General features: G+C 49.8%; 1 protein-coding gene across 2 annotated transcripts in view; it reads right to left on the bottom strand.

The window, feature by feature from the left end:
* The window catches only part of SGMS1 (sphingomyelin synthase 1), a 96035-nt gene extending 82756 nt beyond the window's left edge, over positions 1-13279 (bottom strand). Inside the window, exons 1-2 of one of the 2 annotated variants that reach the window (XM_058810448.1) lie at positions 13148-13279; positions 7979-8079 (exon numbers count right to left, since the gene is read on the bottom strand). The gene's annotated coding sequence lies outside the window, so the exon portion shown is untranslated. The remainder of the gene's footprint in view (positions 1-7978; positions 8080-13147) is intronic. The other variant, XM_058810450.1, reaches the window with a different exon arrangement.
* Positions 13280-17188: the final 3909 nt, after the last annotated feature.

Raw genomic sequence — 17188 nt, 5'->3', positions numbered from 1 at the left:
CTTTCAGTTCCCAATGCAAGCAAGAAATTTAAGCTCCCTCATCCTCAGAAATACCAGCAGAACAAGATATCCCATTTCTCAGCTAAAGAAACTTTTCTATTGCAGATGTGACGAGCCAGCTGACCTCATATCTGGCAAAATGCAGTTTCTGGATCCACCTCTGCAAAACTGGACACACCTCAGCATCAGGAATCTGTTCCATCCCTCTAAGAGCCATCTGCGATATCTTGGGGCTCTGGCCAAACAATTAATTCCTCCTAATTGCTGGAAGGGGACCACCTTTAACTGGAATTGCAGCCAGCTCTCCCTCCCTGCCCTGCCCTTGGGGGGATGCTGAGCCCTGACTCCAGCTTCAGGCACTGTGCTGGGAAAAGCAGCTTGGAAATGGGATCCTGGAGGGGAACATGCAGGAGATGTCCTGTAGGACAAGCAGGACCTGGCACAGGGACCCCTTGGAAATGGGATCCTGGAGGGGAACATGCAGGGGGATGTCCTGTAGGACAAGCAGGACCTGGCAGAGGGACCCCTTGGAAATGGGATCCTGGAGGGGAACATGCAGGGGGATGTCCTGTAGGACAAGCAGGACCTGGCACAGGGACACCTGTGACCTGGGAGGGAGCAGCACTTGGAAATGGGATCCTGGCTGCACTTCTGGGGGTGAACATGCAGGGGATGTCCTGTAGGACAAGCAGGACCTGGCACAGGGACCCCTTGGAAATGGGATCCTGGAGGGGAACATGCAGGAGATGTCCTGTAGGACAGGCAGGACTGGCACAGGGACACTGGGACCTGGCATCAGCAGCACTGGGATGCCTCCAGCTCCATCCTGGCTCACCACAGGAGCTTGGGGAGAGGGCAGACACATTCCCTGACACCCTGCAGGGTGAGGATCCTCCCTCCTCTGCCCTGCAGCTCTGCTCGGCGCTCTGGTTCTTAAACAAAGGGAAGCAAGTGTGGCAGAGCATCCTCCCTGCCCCCACAACCCACACTTGGAGAGGTGTCCCAATCCTCACAATCCTAAACTCTGTGGAGTGTTCCAATCCTCTCCAACCCCACACTTGGAGAGGTGTCCCAATCCCCACAATCCTAAACTTTGAGGGGTGTCCCAATTCCCACAAACCACTCTGAAGGGGTGTCCCAGTCCCCACAATTCCACACTTGGAGGGGTATTCCAGTCACCACAGTCCTAAACTTTGAGGGGTGTCCCTGTCCCCACAATCCTGAACTTTGAGGAGTGTCCCAATTTCCACAACCCACTTGGAAAGGGTGTCCCAGTCCCCACAATCCTACATTTTGAGAGTGTCCCAATCCCCACAACCCCACACCTGGAGGGGTGTCCCTGTCCCCACAATCCTAAACTTGGAGGGGTGTTCCAATCCCCTCAATCCTAAACTTGGAGGGGTATCCCAATTCCCCCAATACACTTGGAGGGATGTCCCTGTACCCCACAACCCACACTTGGAGAGGTGTCCTAATCCTCACAATCCTAAACTTGGAGGGAGGTCCCAATTCCCACAATCCTGAACTTTGAGGGGCATCCCAATCCCCACAAACCACTCTGAAGGGGTGCCCCAGTCCCCACAATCCTGAATTTTGAGGGGTATCCCAATCCCCACAATCCTAAACTTTGAGGGTGTCCCTGTCCCCCAGAATCCTAAACTTTGAGGGGTGTCCCAGTTTCCCTGGAAGAGTGTCCCAATCCCCATATTCCTGCACTTGGAAGGATGTCCCAATCCTGCATTTTGAGGAGTGTCCCAATGCCCACAGTCCTGCACTTGGAAATTTGCTCAACAAACCGACAGGGGAAAGGATGAAAAACAACTTGGTGACACAACCCAGCTGCAGAAAGGGGAGCTGAAGTCCCAAAAGCAGCAGAAGGTTCTGCCCAAGGTGTGTCAGTCCATTCCCACCAGGGAAGCTCTTTTCTGCTAATAGTGACTCCTTGCTCCTGAGCACAGGATTTGTCTGCAGCACTTTCCCATTTTATGGAAGATTTAGCTCAATTTTCCACCTATCAAATACAGACACAGATCTTCCTACACAGGATTTAAGATGGACTGACACACCTTGCAAAAGCAGTTTAATTAAGGGAAAAATAAAATATCCTCCATAAGCTGTGATACAAAAGAAAAATCAACACAGCCCCTAAATTTCTGACGCTGACCTCACCAAGCTGAAGAAGGCTTCGTTTCCTTCTTCAGCACATTAAAAATCCAATTTATGCTCCAATGACTGAATCACCACTTGTTACAAACCATCTACATCACTTTCATCCCCTCCCTGAAGTTTCTAGGAAATTCACTGCATCTGCACATGACAGGAGAGTCCAAGTCTGACCAACATTCCTGCACGCTGAGCACAGGGAACAGCACACACTGACAGGGGGCTGACCTGCCAAAGGCAGCTGCTGTGAAATGCCACATTCCCCTGTCCCCAAAAACCCCAAATGCAGCACAGGGGCCCCAAAGCAGGGCAGGACCTGGGGCTCACAGGACAGGACAGGGTCTGTGGAGGTGGGGATGGACACCAGGAGGTGGGGATGGACAGGGGGAGGTGGCAGTGGGGACGAGGAGGTGGGAATGGACACCAGGACATGGCAGTGGACACCAGGAGGTGGGAATGGACAGGGGGAGATGGGAATGGACACCAGGACATGGGAGTGGACACCAGGACATGGGAGTGGACATGAGGAGGTGGCAGTGGACACCAGGTCATGGGAATGGACACCAGAAGGTGGGAACGGACAGGGGGAGGTGGGAATGGACACCAGGATATGGCAGTGGGCACTAGGACATGGGAGTGGACATGAGGAGGTGGGAATGGACAGCAGGAGGTGGCAGTGGGCACCAGGACATGGCATTGGACACCAGGACATGGGAGTGGGCACCAGGAGGTGGCAGTGGGCACCAGGACATGGCATTGGACACCAGGACATGGGAGTGGGCACCAGGAGGTGGCAGTGGGCACCAGGACATGAGAATGGACAGCAGGAGGTGGCAGTGGACACCGGGACATGGGAATGGACACGAGGAGGTGGCAGTGGATACCAGGTCATGGGAATGGACACCAGGAGGTGGGAATGGACACCAGGATATGGCAGTGGGCACCAGGAGGTGGGAATGGACACAAGGAGGTGGAGATGGACACCAGGACATGGGAATGGACACAAGGAAGTGGCAGTGGGCACCAGGACATGGGAATGGACACGAGGAGGTGGCAGCGGGCACCAGGAGGTGGGAATGGACAGGGGGACGTGGGAATGGACACAAGGAGGTGGCAGTGGGCACCACGACATGGCAGTGGACACCAGAAGGTGGCAGTGGGCACAGAGGAACAGCAGGCAGACCAGTCCAGGAAAGGCACAAGGACTGCTCCCAGAGGTGATTTCCAAGTGGGTGACTTTATCTGCATTTCTGAGCCTTGCACAAACGCCCCTCACTCTGATGCCAAGAGGCAGCACCAGAGGTGTTAAACCAAACCTGGGAATATTTGCAAAGTCATGCTGAGAATACTTGTATTAAAGATTGTGCTGCACATCAACACTGCCATGGAGGAATTATTTAAGTCCACAGCTCTGGAAGCACCTAAGAAAGTGTCCAGATAAGGAATAGCTCTGCTCCTTCTCCTTCCCTTCCCACTTGTCTGAGGCACTGCAGGAACGGTGCTGCCCTCACCCTGCCACTGTAAATCATAGCAATAAAAACCCCAATTAAAGCCAAAAAGGGACTTTGCTCAAGACAATCAGGCAGGACAATCTGTCTTCTAAGGGCCTCACTTGAACACTTCATTTTTTCAAAAGTCCAGCCCAAATAAAATAAGTAGGTTATTAAGCACTCAGCAGCTCCTTCACATAAATGTCCATGGAGTAATTCAGTGCTTTTATGAAAAAGGAAATGTTTTTAAACCAGACCAGGAAAGGAAACAAATCCTCAGAACCAGAAGATAATATTGCATCCAGAGAAGCCACTACAGAAACCATTCCTCTTTTTATTTATTTTAACTCTTCACCCACTTTTAAGGCTATAAAAACAGCAGCACCAGCATGTTCAGCTCTCCAAATCCTTCTCCTGTCACTCTGCAGTGTCTGTGGAAACAAATGGACTTTTCATCCCTTCCAGCTGAAGTTTGTGGGGCTTCTTCCACTACCACCAACACCACACAGACAAAAGGGTGCAACAACCACAATTTCTCCCTCAAGCATTGCTCCAGCACCCCCAAATCCAGAATCCCAGGCAAAGAGACTCCACAACACCTGAGTATCTCTTCCCAACAGGGAGTAACTGAACAGGGAACAGCCTGGTGTGCAAATGTTACACTGGAAAATACCCCACAAGCTGCACTGGGCTCTATCCCAACTATCCTAATTTAGGGCAGTACTGGAAGCAAGCAAATCTGAGCATTTCCATCCTGTCACTGCACTGGCTGCTCACCACCAGCAAGTGTCCTCCCAAAAGCAAGACCCACTTCAGCTCAGCCCACTGCAGACCCTCAGCTGCCTCTTTTATTTTTAAATAAAAATAAAGCTGCCTTTTTTAGCTTTTAAATAAAAATAAAACTCAACAATACCTCAGTCCCAAGCACAAAACTTGCTGACACAGCTGACAGAGTCACTGCAGAAGTTACTCCAGTTTAGGGGTGCAGAAAATGTCATGAAAGCTTTGCATGAGCCAGACCTAAAAGAAGATTACTGATATATCTTGTGCTGCTGTTTCCCTCAGTGCTGTTATTTCCCTCTTGATAAGGCCCCACCTGCCTGTCAAACCACAGAGCCTGTCTCCAAAACCTCATGGAGCACCCTTTAAATGTGGAATATGATTAGAAGGTGAGGGAAGAAAAGACTGCTCTTTAACAGCCATGAATTAAATCAGCCCAGAAAGCTCCCTTGGAACAGATGAGCCCCAAGCTTGGGTTTGAAAGCAGAGGTTGAGTGATAGGGATCAGAGGTGACAGTGCCAGGGTGGGAACCTCTCTCTGCCTGCCACAAGCCACCCTGCCACCACAACCACTCCCTCACAGGGAACACAGCGGAGTTCCAGGCTGGGAAATTCAACAGTGAGCACAGAACCATCCCATCCTGCCTTGGAAGGGACCCTCAAGGTAATCTCTGATGAGTTCAGAACCCAGAGTTTGGAACCTGCACCTTGCAAAGGCTGGGATCTCTGTGTCCCCACAGCTGCCTGTGTCAGAGCACACATCCAAACCCCTTTTACAAGGTGTCTCTATGAATACAAGGCTCCCACCCCATCATACTCATGGTGAAAAGTGCAGCGAGACAGAGGCAGGCAAAGCTTGAGCCACGTCACAATTTCTGGGAAGCTCAGAGCAGAAGGGCCAAGCTCTCCCTGGGTTATTATCCCATGCCTGGGTTATTATCCAATCTTCAAATAAACACCAGTCATTAATTTATTAGCATGACATCACATCCTGCAGGCTGGATTTCAACACACAGCCATGACAGTGCAAGCACGTGAAGAAATACAGCATTCCCTAGGAGTTCTGATCTGCTTTCCAATCTTTTACCTTGGAAAGACCTAAATGATGTCCTGAACATGGAAACAACATCCTCAGGGAGTTAATAAACAGAAATCAAAACAATCTATGAGATCAATCAACATTTTCTAGAGTGGACAATTATTTTAAATATTTGCTTATATCCAGCTACAAATGGGCAGCATTAAAGCACAATTACAGTGTGAGGGTGGATGACAAAGTTATGAGGTTAAAGGAGATTGTTTGCATTAACAGGAAGAATCATAAAAGGATTTCAGAGTGGAAGCCACTCAATAAAGTGGCCAAGGAAATTCCCTGCAGACAGTTATGAATGATGCTGCTCAATTCCCTCCATGAGTTAAGGAGCAGCAGTCAGAAATTAAGACAGCTAAGGAGTAGTTCATTAAGAACATCAGCTCAGCTGGCCAGGCTCAGAGGAGAAAACAGCAAATGGCCTTTAGTGCATCAATCTGGAGCACCTGGATCCAATATCAGCTGGGTCTCAGGTTCCCTCTGCTCCCCTGGCACTGAACCAAGCCTGCAGGGATCTCCCTGCACCAGCTGGGAATCCCTCTCCCCATCTCCTTCTTTGGGTATTTTCAAACCCCAGTGGGACCCTGAGAAACCTGACATTTCTTTGGGGTTAGGCCTGCTCAGAGGAGGAAGTCATATAGATTTGCCTGTGGTTTGTGATTGTCACCTCCACAAGTGCCCTCCCAGCCACTTGCACTTCCTCAACCCTGAACTCTGGCTTTCCCTCTCAAAAACATTTCAATTCTTGGACACAAGACATGTGGCTGGATGGGTCTGGGTCTTCTCAGCACAGACACTCTGAACAAACCATCAGAACTCAAATAATCCCCTTCTGATAAATGTGCTGAGGGCTCTGGTTTTGTTTTTAAAATGGCCTTTGATAACCCATCTATTTATGTTTTGAAAGGGAGAAAAAATGAATTAGGAAATTGCACAGGCACAAAAACAAAGGCAATATCTGACAAAGAGTTTTGTTAATTTGTGGGTAATTGCTCATTACTGCAAAAAAAGGTTTTTGCAGTGTTTCATGGAGAGCAGATAAGAACCCCCAACCCATTACTGAGTATTGCTTTTGGCAAAGGGTGGATTCCATTAAACAGGGATCCTGCCATCCCTAAAGCACCCAGGGAAAGAGAACAATGTGTTCTGTCGAGTCATTTAGCAGGGATCTTCATGTGCTTGCACTCTCCCTTCTCTGTCCCCTCTTGCCTTGTTCACAGCTCTGCTTTGGGCATCACCTCCCCCTCTCTGCCTCTGCTGAGCACCCCAAACTTCAGCCCCTGGGAACATGGGTGTTCCTCTCCCTTCCTCTAGGTCTGGGATACTTTCTCATTCCACTAAAAATGTATTTAACATCCCTCAGACCACTGGCACTCCGAGCTCACCCTCAAGTGATGGATTTTCCTTCCCAGTTAAAGCAAGTGGGTTTTGAGTTCTGGTGCATCACAGAATCCCAGAATGGTTTGGGTTGGGAGGGACCTTAAAATCCAACCAGTGCCATGGCAGGGACACCTTCCATTGTCCCAGGCTGCTCCAAACTCCATCCAACCTGGCCTTGGACATTTCCAAGCTCTGCCCAACCTGGCCTTGGACACTTCCAAGCCATGTTCAACCTGGCCTTGGACACTTCCAAGCTCTGCCCAACCTGGCCTTGGACATCTCCAAGCCATGTTCAACCTGGCCTGGGACATTTCCAAGCTCTGTCCAACCTGGCCTTGGACATTTCCAAGCTCTGTCCAACAAGGCCTGGGACATTTCACCATTTTTGTGGCTGCCAGGACTGAAGGAGGACACCCTGGAGTGCTCCCTTTGGGAACAGCTCACCACTCACATGGCCAAGCAGGTATTCCAGCAGCAATCACCCTCAAGGCACTTTCAAGGTCTTTTTCATCATCCTAACAGCAGAGCCATTTTTAAGCCTTTCAAATAGCTTTAAATTAACTTTCCCTGAGAAACTTTGCCAGAGCAATATAAGCTGGCTGTGTAAAACTCCAGGCAGGGACACACAGAAGACAAAGAGCAGAGCTGAGAGAGGAGGAGGAGGAGGAGACACTGGATTTTGATGGAGCTGTTTCATTACTATGTAGATTCAAAGCCATTCCTGCAGTTACTGGAGCACTACCCCAGCCCTCCTAGCAAGCAAAAATCTATTTTGTGTACAAATAGGGCTTTTACAGCTCTGGCACAGTGCTCGACTGCAGAGTCAAACTTTTCAATGCCTGATAAGATTTTACTTGAAAGTGGCAGGAGGGCCCATGCCAGGAGCCTGTATGAAATGCCAGCTCAGTGGCACAAGGTCAAAGCCTGGTATCAGGAGATTTAATGCAAGTGTTTCCAGACAAACTTCTTAAAAGCTCTGTGCTATCTAGGGAGGCACAGACTGACACACTTGGAAAGCCAAGGACCAAGCTTTATGACTCTTTTCCAAGCCAGGGTTATTTCTGTAACACTTTACCTCACAAAAAGCACAGCAGTAGGGTCTCCTTTTCTGTGCCTAGCCAATCCTTGGGTATTTGGCTGAAGTTAAGCATAAAGAAGTGTTTAAGGCCACAGTTTCTGTTTAACAGAAAAAAAAAATAATTAAAAAAAAAACCACAGAAAACATCAATCAAACAAAAAACACCCCAGCCCCTCCCAGAACAACAAACCCTCAGGTGCAGGAGTTGCTAATATCCTGAATAAAAACCCCAGAAGACAGATACAGACAACTGAGTTTAAAGACCAACAACCCAAACAATTCACCTTTCTCCAGCAGTGCCCAAAACTATGGCTGGAGAAGCAGAAATTAAAATTGCACTGAAAGGCTCAATAATCTTTACCATTTTTAAGTATTTCAGGTTAAGTTGGTGTCAACAATGACCCTGAGCAGACGTCAAGCATTAAGACTTTCAACACTGTGGATTTTGGCAGCTGTCACCAATGTTCAAAGGGACACTAAAACCCCATCAAACCCTGATCTGTCTGCTCAGGGTCTCCCCTTCCATCTACACAAATGTTGGATTCACTCTCTCTTAAGAGCAGATTTGCAAGTGCTCCTCCACTCTCCCATTAAAGCATTTCAATTGTCTGCCTCTGCCATTTTAACAAATTCAAGTATAAGACTTTAAATTCAATTAGCACAAATCTCAGTGCTCCCAACATTAAATTTGCAAGTGACATTTAGTGGCATTCAACACACACGGAGCTAAGCTAATACACTAATGGACCAGCAAGGGAAATTGTAAAACACTCCCAATTGCAATGCTCTTTTTTAGGAAAGGAAATTCAAGGACTAGGCTGCAGTGGACAGGAGGAGATGGCAGCTATGAAAAATCCTGCAAAAGCTCTCCAGATCCACCTGCTCAGAAAGGGGCATTTTTAAGGCTCTTTCAGTCCTTCAGACGGGATTTACCTGGTTTTATTTCTGCTTCTTCCTACTTTTTTTTGATGAAGCTTAGACAGCACACCCCCACTGTGAGTTGTTCCCCAGACACAGAGAGCAGGGATAAAATTCCCAAGCCTTGTCCCACACAGCTGATAGGGATGTGACAGTGCCCTCAGCACCCAAAGAGCCAGGCCAGCAAAGCCACCTGAGCAATTCTGCTACCACACCTGGGTAAGGAATTAATTAAATTAATTAATTCCTTACCCAGCTTGCTAAGGAAGCTGCCAGTTTTCCTGCACTAGAAAAACCCAAAGCTACTGCACTTCAGAGATTCCTTTTTTGTTTCCCAACTGGTAATATGCTTTGCTTTAGTTATATTTAAACAGAAAAAGCTACCTTCAAGCAGTTTCAAAGTCAGGGAGACACAAGGCAGACCAGGCTGGGAAGTCAGAGAGAAAAACAGTCTTGGAGCATTGGCTCTAAACAGAGGGAGATTTATTTTGTTGTGCATTTAACTCCAAGCAAATCAGCAAATCAGGCAAAAGCCAGGGAAGATGCTTTCCCAATAAGGATTTATTAGTGGTTTTCTTTGATTGTGGATGTGTAATGGGGCAGCAGAGCAGGACTGCAGCAGCACAAAGGAAATTCCAACAGGACATCTGCCCCACTCGAGATTTGCTCCCTGATTTGGATGAGACAACTGTAAATCCCAGCAACAGCATAACTGCATTTCTTTAAGAAACATGTTACAGTCTCCAAAATCAAGTTTTCTCTTTCCAGCTCATGATCAAGGACTATCAGAACAAAGCTCATGGGTCACTTTCTAGGAATTGGGTTTTTTTTTTTCCTCCCCTCAACTACAACACCACATTTGAAAAGACCAGAAACAATACACACAAATATTTTAGAGATGTTTAAATCCCAGAATGATTTGGGTTGGAAATAACCTCAAAGACCCTCTCTTTCCACCCTACTGCCATGGGCAGGGACACCTTCCACCAAGCCCTACTACACAGTTACACCTGGCAGCTTATCAGGATGGATGCTCTTTCATGAAAAGGCAAAGTAACCTGCACCAAACACTGCCTCTGCTAAGATTTTTTAAATAATAAAATATGATGATTAAATCATCATAATCATCAAATAATAAAATATGATGATGATGAAATCATCCCAAAAAGCTGGTAGGTTTCACATGTTCCTCAGTATTTTGCATTTCCACCAGCATTTTGGGGAAGGAGAGGGACAGGATTTAATAATTAAGTTAATGATATCACACCACACACTTTGGGAATTCAAGCTGTATTAAAAGCTGGAGATTCCATGCAGAACATCAGCCCTTCCAGAAGGCTCCTGCCCCAAAAAGCCTCCAATGACACCAGAAATCCTTTGGAAAGCACTGCCAGTACCTGGGAGCTCAGTTTGTGACCACCAGATCCAAGAAACCTCTAAAAAAATCAGGTTTTTGAGCTCCTTTTGAGCTCAGCTCCACTTCAGAGCCGCACGGTTGGGTTTGATGTGCTGCACTTGAATCACGACTGAAATAGCATCAGGTGCTCTGCTCCACTTCAGCACAGAACAGCCTGGACCTACCTGGCTGGGCAGCCTCAGAAATCCCTCCTGCCCTCCAGCAGTGCCTGCAAACCTCCCCAGGGGACAGGGACCTCATGCCATGGCCAACAACAGCACCATTCAAGCATCTGTTCAGCACCCCTTTCACTTTCTGGTGATGCTACATGGATTTATTCTATCACTCAAACAGGCCCTTTCTCCAACAAGGATCTGGATTATTTCTGAGCAATTTATTTTTTTTTCCCCTCACAGGATGTCCTGCTGCCCCAATTAAAAAGCCTTTAATTCCACAACCATTCCTTAAGGCCAGGCTGAAATTGCTTTTAAATCTGAGTAAGTCCCAGGCCACCCGTATTTAGTGCACCAATTAACCAACGTTGAGTGATGCACAGAGGCAGCAGCCAGAAGAAGGAAGAACTTTTAAGTCACCATCACCCACAGTGCATGGGTCCACTTCAAGGGAACTCAAGAATTATCTAATTAAAAGTAGCCCCTATTCAATGAGTGTTGACAGAAACAATGAGATCCATGGAAAACAACAAATCACTGCCTTTAACTCTGAGCAGTCAAATAACATCCATAACACTTCCAAGTCCAGAAAATCATCCACCTATTTGGATTTATTAAATTTCTGTCACATCAAAAGCTAATTAATATGAGAGACGCTGTTCCCAGGTTGATAATGTGGAAGGAGAAAGAAGTGTAATAATTTGGGAATCAGCATTTGTTGCACAGATCACAAACACAGTCTAAAGGCATCTGAGCTGAATTTAGTTCTGCTCCACATGCCCAAAAACTCAGATAAATCACAGCAAAAAATCTCTCTGGATTTAGAGAGGGTTTATTTCCCATATTTTAAAAGCAGCCTTTACATTTTGTCTGCCACCAACCAGGGCGAATGCCCTTTCTCTCCAAACTCCACACAACTTCACAAAGCTGGAGCAATTTTAACACCCACAAAACACTACACAAAACAAACCAGAATGCAACCCCAGTACAGCATCCACTCCCCAAAAACACAAAGCCAAGCCCAAACCCACCCAGATTCACAGCACCACCTCCACTGACTTCAGCCAGGTGGTTTGCACTGGTTCTGTGTTTTGCACTGCTTCACAGAAGCCAAAAAAAAAGGCATTTTCAGCCATGTGGACCTGGGGAAGAAGGGAGTCTGAAGGCATGAGTACAAATGCTGCTGTGACACCAGGCTGCATCATCAGCCAAAGTGACACGAGGACGTTCATCGACATCCCGGTGCTGCTCTGCTAGGAGAGCCTGCCTGCATCAGCAAGCTTCAGCAGCACCATGTCAATATGGCAGAGCTCCCGTTTTTTACAAATAATCATCTTTTTCTCTCTCTTCCCATCCTCTCTCCCTGTATTTACAGTGCCTTGAAGGCACCGAGGCACTCTTTAATGAGGTTTTCACACAAGAAAGAATAAATTAGAAACCTTGATCAAAACAGGGCCTCCAGCAGGAACACAGTACAAAGACAGCCCCATGCCTTATACACCGTGAAAAATCCAAACACTGCAGCCAGGCAGTCAGCAAACCATTCCACGAGCAAAGAGGGAGCACACCCTCCTGCCGGGGTGCCCGTGATGGGGAGATCTCTCCTTTTCACCCCGGTTCTGTACATCACCAAGAGGGGGACAAAGCCATCATCCCATTGCTAAACCTGAGCCCCAGCGAGGTTGCACAGCCCCAATGGGGATGGGATGGGATGGGATGGGATGGGATGGGATGGGATGGGATGGGATGGGATGGGATGGGATGGGATGGAGCTGCTCGCACTCCCAGCAGGCACCTCCAGCTCCCTCTGGAGCAGGCAGCACCCTGCCTTTGCATCCCAGCAAGCAGAGGAGCCCGAGGCTGAGGGGAGCGGGCTCACCCCCACACTGCCACCGGAGCTAAGGGCACCAGATGTCCCGCAGAGCCTCTGGGGCAGGGAGCACCAGACCCAACGGAGGAGGGACAGACCTGGCCGGGCTGAAGGGAACAGAGCCGGTTCGTGAGGCTGAGGGGGCTGCAGAGCTCCCCGGAACCACCTGCAACCGCCCGGGCTCGGGCTCCCGGAGCTCCCCCGGGACCCGCTGCGGCCCCACGAGCTCGGGGACCCGCAGCTTCCCCCGAAGGGCTGCGGCCCCCGAACCGCGGATGCGGAGCTCCCCCGGGCACAGCACCGAGCTGCCGGGGCCGCAGCCCGGACTGGGCTCCCGGAGCACCTGCGGCCGCAGCCCCGGGCTGGGCTCCCAGAGCTGCCGTAGGCTCCCATGGCCGCAGCCCCGAGCTGGGCTCCCAGGGCTCCTGTGGGCTCCCATGGCCGCAGTCCCGAGCTGGGCTCCCATGGCCGCGGTTCCGAGCGGCGCTCCCAGCCCGGCCAGGGCTGAGCAGACCGCACCTTCGCGGTGCGCCCGGGGCCCAGATCCGCCCGTGCTGCGGGGCCGGAGCTCTGTCACACCCCCGAGCCGAGCCACCCGAAGCCCCCCCGGAGCCTGCGGGGGCCGGAGCTCTCCTCGCACCCCGCGGGGCTGCAGGGGCCGCCGCCGGGACGAGGAGCCGGAACCCGCCGCGGCACGTCCCTGCTGGGGCGGCGGCGGCCGCGTCCCCGCTGTCACCGCCGGTGTCCCGTCCCGCCGCCAGCCGCGGGCCTGCGCCGAGCCGGAGGCCGCTGCTTGGCCGCTCACTCACCGTGCGGAGCCGCGGCTCGCTGCGGGCCGGGTGGGTGCGGTCGCCGGGCGGGTCCCCGGGCGGTGCGGCGGCTCCAGCCCGCTGCCCGTGTCCCGTTTCCAGTACCCCGTTGCCGTGTCCCGTGTCCCGTGCGGCGGCCGCGGGCGGGGCGGGGGCACCGCGCGCCACGTGACCGCCGTGTCATCCCGGCCGCCATCTTGTGCCCGTCCCTCCGTGCCGGGGAGCGCTGCGCCTCAACATCCCCATTCCCATTCCCATTCCCATTCCCATTCCCATTCCCATTCCCATTCCTTTTCCCATCCCCATTCCCGTTCCTATCCCCATTCGCATCCCCATTCCCGTTGCCAGAGGGATCCACAGCTTCCCCTGCCCAGCACAGGACCAGCCCCTGCTCGCTGTGTTTTACAGAACCCCCAGGATCCCTGAGGCTGGAAAATCCCTGCCAGCCCCTGGAATCCCAGCTGTGCCCAGTGCCCACCTTGTGCCCAGCCCAGAGCACTGAGTGCCACCTCCAGCCCTGCCTGGGACACCTGCAGGGCTGGGCACTGCAAAGCTCCCTGGGCAGCCCCTGCCAAGGCCTGAGCACCCTTTGCATGCAGAAATTGCTGCTGCTGTCCCAGCTGAGCCTCCCCTGGCCCAGCCTGAGGCCCTTTCCCCTTGTCCTGTCCCTGTTCCCTGGCAGCACAGCCCGACCCCCCCTGGCTGTCCCCTCCTGGCAGGGAGTTGTGCAGAGCCACAAGGGCCCCCTGAGCCTCCTTTGCTCCAGGCTCAGCCCCTTGCCAGCTCCCTCAGCCCCTCCTGGGGCTCCATTCCCTGCCCTGGACACGCTCCAGCCCCTCCATGTCCTTCCTGCACTGGGGACCCAAAACTGGACACAGCCCTCAAAGAAGTCACCCTGAACCCTTAGGAGGGTGCCCCCAAAAGATTAAGTTCTGCCATCAGTGTAGCTTGCTCAGAGCACTTGAGGAGTAGCAGTGTGTGAGTTCTCCTCCTAAATCCATCTGGCAGCTTTCCAGTACCTATAGGAAATCCACAACCAAAATCCCCAAAAGCGGAGTGCAGGGTGTTGGAGCAAATTCTGCTACCTGCCTTTATTTCACTCTGCAGGAGCTCTACTGGCCATTGGGCTTCAGCTCTCTGTCAGCTCTGGAGCTGTGACAAGTCAGCTGTTATTAATAAAATCTCAGTTAAAATAAACTCATGGGACAATTTAGCTTCGGGACAACCCCTGAGTGTCACCATCTCCAGGCAGAAAGAGGCTCAAATTTTGTCCTGTGAGCACTAACATCCATTTCAAACTTTGTGCTTCATAAATTATGACTTCTAACACAAAACTGTTTTTTTTTTTCCATGCCAAAAAGTCAAAATCATTTCCTGGTGCCCACAGAGGGGTCCCTGCATGTGCTGAGCCTGGTTCCCTGCAGGGCTGTTCCCCAGCCTGGGAAGATCTGCAAGATCTGATTAAAACTTTTCCCGTATTTCAGGCATTTTTCCAGCCAGGAGATTGTGCAGATAGCACAGCCACACATCCAGCTCCCCCTGTCCCAGGCATGGGAGGATGACAACACACATGGGAGGGACTGGATGTACCGGTGTGTTTCAGTAACACCGAGCAAGAGACATGTTTTGCTGATCTTGGCACGTAAACAAAACAAAATAAAAAAAAAAAAAAAAAAAAAAAAAAACCCTCGTGACATACCCCAATCAACAAGTGATTGCAGACATTACCCAAGCAAAATTAAGAATTAATTTTGAATAAATAGTAATTTATGCAGTGGGACGGGTGAAACACAAGGGTGTCCTGGGCCTCTGTAAAGAGCTGTCAGATCCTGCACTTTCTAAAAATGGAGTTGAGCCATTCTGAGAGAAAATTCTCTGTGTAATAAAATGAAAATTTAGAGCCAGTTAGTTCATTTTTTAAAGTCTGCTGTGACCTGCAGCTCCTCACAGATTTTCACCAGTGCCAGTGAAGAGTGGACAAGCTTTGTTTGACCTCAGGATCCAGGCAACAGCTTTCACCCTGTGCAAACTGGTAGTTAGGAGGGGAAATGCAGATGGAAGAGAACGGCTTTGGAGAAGGGTTCTGGAGAAGTCCAGGAGAGCGGTGCTGGGGACACCAGATGCCAACAGCTTTGATTCTGTCATCCCTGAGGAGGGATTTATTTGTGAGTAGATCTCATGCTGGTAGCTCTGTTCTGGTTTTTCCCAGGTTGATCAGGCTGGCTTGCATGAGGAAGAGTAAACCAGGAAGAACTTAGGATTAGGGAAGGCTTTTTGGGGTGCTGCTGCATCTCCCTTGGGGCAGTGGAGGGCTTGGCAATCCCAATTCCAGTTTATCTTTCCATTTGCCCCCCTTGTGCGATGCCATCAAGGCAGGGGGGGTTGAGGGGGTTCCTGCTTTTCAGCAGGCGCTGTTTCCTTCCTGACTATGGTTTCTTGCCATCCCATCTCACAATGCTCTAATAGGATTAATGTTGTTGACACTTCCCTGTACAATAAATCCCCCCTTGCCGGGGTTGTTCCCCCAGGATGGGCGTTTTCCTGCAGATAATAGGAACCTGAAGCCTGTGCAAATTGCTTCCCTGGGAGCCTGACCTCCCTGTTGGGAATGACAAAGGGCCATCCAAGAGGCTTAGGAATGGCTGTCCTGAGCTGCTGCCGGGGCTTAATCCTGCTGAGCCACTGCAAACAGCATTACCAGCCCCTAAATGTGGGGGACATTCCAGCAAGGCCAGGTTGGATGGGGCTTGGAGCCCTGGAAGGTGTCCCTGCCCATGTTGGGTTTCTTCTGCTGGAGCTTGGAATAAATTGATTAATCAGAATCAATGGGAATGGATCAACAGTGAGATGCTAATAGGTCATAATCATAAGGCACTGATCAATAATCCATAAATCAATGATGTTCCAAGGGAAGAGATATTTTTATTTAGAAAGGTATGTTGATTATTAGCATGCTGACACTTTATTAATGAAATAATATTCAACTAACTTAAGTAAAATTCCAATTACCTTTATCTTACCTCACTCACCATGGGTCCTTCTTTGAGGGCAGCAATGACCCCATACCCCTCATTTATGCCACCACTTGGTGACATCATTCCCCCATTGATGGTATTTATGACATCATTTCTGTGGGTTGCATCATTCATTTAGTGCCTTTATCCATGACACCATTTACACCAAACAGCACCATCAGCTCAGTGTCTTTGAGATGTCATTTTGGGATCATTTTGACCCATTAATTCAGCATCTTCACACCAAACCCTGATGTTTGATGGGGTTGTACTGACTGTGATGGTTTTAAAAGCTTTAGAAATAGAAACAGACACAGAGGTCGTTGTTCCAAATGGGAAGAGTCCCACAGGGCTTTGTCCCTGTCCCCTGATGGTAGCAAGGGCTGTTCAGAAAAAGGGAGCAGAGCAAAAATCAGAATTAAATACATAGTGAATGGAGCTGAGCAAAAAGCACAGTGAATCCACATGCTGTGGCTTTAAGGAACTGCAGGGCAGGGCTGTTAGCTGCAGTGTAAATGGCAAAAGAGACCAAAATCCCCCTGTTCCAAAGGATGCAGGAGATCCCGATTCTGCTACTTTGTTATTCAAGCAGTGATTAATGGTGAGGTGGCGTCATCCTCTCTGATCAGGGATATTAAGCAGTGATGGGTTGCAGACAAACAGCATTAGAAATGCAAGATTGTTTCAGATCATTAGGAAAATACGTAAACTCATTTCTTTAATTAATCTGGCTTTAATGGCTGATTGCTTCTGATTAAAATAGCACGTCTGGGGGAAATGCGTCAAAATTGGAAGTAAAAGGAGAAACTCTTAGCGGAGGGAGGGCAAAAATATTTCCCCGTTTAAACAGAAGAAAGAAAAATGAAGTGTGGAAGATGGTAAAAGAAGGAAGACAAGACAATTCCAAGGGGAAATCAATCAGCAGGTTTCCAGATGGGACTGGTAGGTTTTCCAGAGGCACAGGCTGCCATTGCCTTGCCTTGGAACATCCCTTGGAAGCAGAATGTCTTGGCTGGGCTGGGCACTG

Source organism: Ammospiza caudacuta, chromosome 9 (assembly GCF_027887145.1).
Source record: "Ammospiza caudacuta isolate bAmmCau1 chromosome 9, bAmmCau1.pri, whole genome shotgun sequence".
Lineage (NCBI taxonomy): Eukaryota > Metazoa > Chordata > Aves > Passeriformes > Passerellidae > Ammospiza > Ammospiza caudacuta.
This window is presented reverse-complemented; position numbering and strand designations above follow the sequence as displayed.